At 36.3% G+C, this 4,880-nt stretch overlaps 1 long non-coding RNA gene across 1 annotated transcript; it reads right to left on the bottom strand.

The window, feature by feature from the left end:
- Nucleotides 1-1,174: 1,174 nt before the first annotated feature.
- On the bottom strand, nt 1,175-3,007 carry LOC127083367 (uncharacterized). Its single transcript, XR_007788399.1, has 2 exons — nt 1,628-3,007; nt 1,175-1,463 (listed from the first exon to the last, which is right to left on the bottom strand). It is a non-coding gene; the product is annotated as an uncharacterized LOC127083367 (long non-coding RNA).
- Nucleotides 3,008-4,880: the final 1,873 nt, after the last annotated feature.

Genomic DNA, 4,880 nt, shown 5'->3' with positions numbered 1-4,880 from the left:
TATCTTGGTTATATCATATAAGATGCTGCTTCATTGATTTGTAGAATCTCATTTACCTGTTTGATATGCTGCTTCATTAATATGAAGAGTCTCATTTGTTTTAGAGATACTGCTCTAGTATCCTCGAAGAGTCTTAGATTCAATTAAGGTATCATTCCCTTGTTGGAATATCATGATTATATCATATAAGATATTGCTTCGTCGATCCTCAGAGAATCTCGCGTGTTCAACTCAGGACACTGTTATGCTAATTTCAGAAAGTCTTAGATTCAGTCAAGGTATCCTTCCACTATTGGAATATCTCGATCATGGCATCCAAGATCTTGTTCTGATAAATCCCAGAGAGTCTTGATTGCTTCATTTTACCTTCTAGTAAACTTCTTTTACTATATTTTTCACTGCATTTCCTTTCTGCATTTCTTCCTTACGTTCCAAAGGACAAAATTTGGGTCTTTTCATATTTAATTATCTTCCACCATGAATGTATGAAGACTTTTGTCATTCATACCTTCTAGTTCAAGGTAATTAAATAGGGGCAACTGTCATACCCAAATTTTGTCCGGGTTGTTTGAAGCTTTCATTGGTGTTTGTAACCATAAAGCATGATGCACAAAATTAAGGCTCAAGAGTTTCACTAAAGGAAGAGATTAGGTTTCTTCTGATCATCACCCTAATTTCGTTGCATTGTGGATTTGGAACTATATTACATTTAGAAATCCATAATGCATCAAGATCCTTTGACAAGCAAGAAGTTCATTCTACCTGTACTTAGTGATCAAGTGGGTCACTAGATTAGTGTATATTTGTTCAAAAAACTGGATTAGTGGTTACGAGGATTTAATCGATTGTTGTCCATCCATTACTCATGGTGCATATCGTTATAGTCCATGGCGTCACTTATTCCATTCATAAGGGGCCTTGAAGGCTCGTGTCTCATTGATTCAAGGTCATAAAAGCATTGTATGGCTCATGAGTGTAAGTTGCGCCTTATCAATAAGACCTTAAGTTGACTTACAAGTTTGTTGCATTATTATGGTCCATCACACCTCATGGCAAACGTTTATATCTCAATGAGACCGTTGGGCTGACTTGCGTTTGCTAGTCATAACTTGAGAAGTTTCATAAAGTTTTTTATTTAAACGTTTTAATACTTATAAGAAAGAAAATAAAAGCCTTTTCGTATGAACTTCATAATAATACCATTTGATTAAAGATCATTTGACTTGGAGTTACAAATTTTTTTACGTACATAATTGTTCTAACTTCCATTGTTAAAGACATAAAGTTACAACTGTACTCATAAGCCATAATTAATACATGGGACTATAATGCCCAAACTACAATACAATGTAAAGTAGCCCATAATATTCAAATCTTCCTCATTTACGCTAATCCAAAATTCCTTTTTTGAACCAAGTACGTTAGGTTTTATTCCTCGCCTGGATGCTCCTTACCATCATGACCTGTTAAAAGAAAACGATTAATCCAAAGCAGTGATTAATATAGCCTTATCAAAGTATTTCGAATTGACAGCAACCAAACAAAGAAGCAAGTTATTGGCATCGCAAAACTGAAAACAATTAAAATTTGAACATAAATTTAATAATCATTTGAAAGGTAAAATTACCCAGGGGACCACAGAACGAGTAGTGTACGGACTTCCATTATAAGGTGGTAGTACCGCTCAAATCTGGACGCTCACAAACGGAATCCCACGAAATCGGGGGTGGATGAAATCCTCCAACAAATTGATCCTAACACAACTCACCAAATCTAAGAGAACCTGGCCCTAAATTTGAGTGGAGAAGGACTCTCCTATAAATAGAGGAGGAGAGGTATTGTAAGCAACAAAAAAAAAACCTTGCCGTTACGCTACAAAAATGCTACCAGACCCAATTCCAAAACCTCACTAAAGCTCAAAACTAACAAATTACTCAGAGTTTCTCATTGAAACTCTAAGATAATTCTAGCTAAACCTAACATGAAACCAAACAACAACAAAGTTCTAAACACAAAACCCTTGGAAAAGACTCATCTGTTTCGCTGGAGATTTCCTTGGATTAGCTCCGATTGGGTGAGTTCTTACTCTTTTCTTCAATTCTTGTGTACTAGCAACTTCTCTGTTTGATTTAGACCAAAACCCCATGCTAATTACGTCATTTCTTTGTTGTGTGAAGCCTAATTTGAATATTAGGGTTTCCATTTGTTTCTTTTTCTTTCGTTGAAGCCTTTATGCATTAGAGGGTGTTGACGTTGTTTATTTAGTAGTGAGAGGTTTTGGATTTGTGCATCTTTGGTTTTCGTAACTTGGTGTGTCAATCTGGATGTTGGGTTAGGATTATAGGAAAAACAAGCTCGGATTTGGATTGTAGGGAAAAATGAGAGGGGGTTAGTGTTTGTGGTTTGGGTTTTTACGGTGGTGTTTGGCCGGAGAAGAAGATGGCGGCGGCGGCGGCCGGCCACCACCGTCTTCTCCGGTGGGTCCTGATCGGCACTGTTGAACACTTGCAAAGCGAGAGGGAGCTCTAAAGTGAAAAGAGAGATTATAGTTTGACAAATGAACTCTCTCTCTCTCTCTCACACAAAGTGGTTTTTATATGTTGGTTGGCCATAGGTGCATGAAGGCCAAGTGGCCATTCTGCATGTTGCCACACGTAGGGTTGACCTCTGGTAAACCAGGGATCCCGTGTGGATTCCCCACCATAGCGCTTGGTGTGACTTTTTGATCAATCCATCCGTTTCATTTGACCAAAGTCAGATCTACGGATCTGACGATCCTAGCCCGTCTCCCAGTCATTGAGTTGACTGGAGGTCCATTGGACTCCCTCATGGGTCTGTGGGTCTTTTGTTTCTGGTCTTAGGTGACTTTTTCCTCAACCCACCTCCCTACTTTGCTTTGGCAGCGCTCCTAATGGGCTGTTTTTTGTCCAAGGCCCATTTGTTTTTCATTTTACTCTTTTCTTATTATTTTCTTTCATTTGTTTTCTTGTAAAAAATATTATTATTATTATTAATACCTAATATTAATTAAATACTTCATTAACTATTTAATTAATTAGTTTTATTATTATTATTATTATTATTATTATTATTATTATTATCATCATTTATTATTTAATATGATTTAGATGATTATTCATTTTTGTGGGATTTGTGTACGCTATTATTTTGTGTTTATTTATTCATTTGTACAAATTCTTGAGTTTATATGTGTGGTGTGATACAATCGTGACAAACTATTTCATCGATTTAAAACCATCCAAATCAATTTCAAGAGTAAATCACATACTTCTCGATTCAATATCGAGCCCATTCCCAAATACCTTTGTAAGTCGATTGCTTTTAGCATCTCCATCAATCTCACATAGCTTACTCTTGGGCTTTCTTACAATGAGACCTATTCGATTTTAATCAATCGAGTAGATGATTGATACACAATAATAATCTAATTCATCATCATATATTCAAACCTCGATCCAATGTCGAGTATTTTTATTCAAAATTAATTAAAACATCTAATTACGATTAAATACCATTTCATTTAGAAATGAAAAAGGAGATGGTTTTGAGCCTTCAACTCCTCTCCTCGATTATTTGAATACGAGTTCTCTTACTCGGTTAGTCAGACAATTGTCATTTCTATCCGCCTAAACATAATTAAAACGAATCATTGTAATAAGAAATGAAAAGGGAGATGGTTTTGATCCTTCAACTCCTCTCCTCGATTGTTTGAATACGAGTTTTCTTACTTAGTTAGTTAGCCAATTGTCATCCCTTTATAAACTTCTAAACCCGATTAAATCAGTCATTTCATAATAACTTGAACAAAAAGGGAGATGGGTTTGATCCTTCGATTCCTCTCCTAAAATCCTTGGATATGGGTTGCCTTACTCAATCATTCAAGTATGTGTCGTTTATCTCAAAACACATTAACCATACATAAACCTATTTTCATAATCACTCAGATGAAAAAGAAAGTGGTATAGAGCCTTCGATTCCCTCTCCCTGACTATTAGGATATAAGTTTCCTTACTCGACTATCCAAGTATTAGTTATCCATTCAAGACACCTTAACTACTATCAAATCCTTTTACAATTAAGGATGAAATAGAAAATGGTCTAGAGCCTTCTATTCCCTCTCCTCGACTATTAGGATACGAGTTTTCTTACTCGACTATCCGAGTATTCGTCATCCACTCAAGACACCTTAACTACTATCAAATCCTTTTACAATTAAGGATGAAATGGGAGATGGTCTAGAGCCTTCGATTCCTCTCCTCGACTATTAGGATACGAGTTTCCTTACTCGACTATTTGAATATTCGTCATCCATTCAAAACACCTTAATAATTATCAAATCCTTTTACAATTAAGGATGAAAAGGGAGATGGTCTAGAGCCTTCGATTCCTCTCCTCGACTATTTGGGTACGAGTTGCCTTACTTGACTATCCGAGTAATCGTCATCCAACAAAATATCTTAACACATTAAATTTATCCCTTTCTCGCCTACGTGCGATTGAAACCAATCTAACAAAATATTCAATATATTAACTCAACTTGTCACCCCGTGTGATCAAAACTCTTTTAAGAAAGAACACTGTTTAGTCCCTTCTAACGCGCACAACAAACTAGTGCTTAAGCCTCCGCCGAGAGTAAACAAGCCAATGTTTAGCCTTTAGAACGCGATCTAAACAGCTGTTCACTAAAAGGTACCAACAAACCGTAGTTCCCCGAACTATAAATGCTCTAATTTCCTTATTGTACCATAAGGATACGTAGCACGAGACTGCGAGATCTTGGCGAGAACACTAATAAAAAACCTCCCTTTTCCCCCTTTTGAGGTTTCCATCCATCTCTATTTTCAATCTTTATTCATTCG

This window comes from Lathyrus oleraceus, chromosome 5 (genome assembly GCF_024323335.1).
Source record: "Lathyrus oleraceus cultivar Zhongwan6 chromosome 5, CAAS_Psat_ZW6_1.0, whole genome shotgun sequence".
Classification (NCBI taxonomy): Eukaryota; Viridiplantae; Streptophyta; class Magnoliopsida; order Fabales; family Fabaceae; genus Lathyrus; species Lathyrus oleraceus.
Note: the sequence above shows the minus strand (reverse complement) of the source record. Positions and strands in the feature narration are given on the sequence as shown.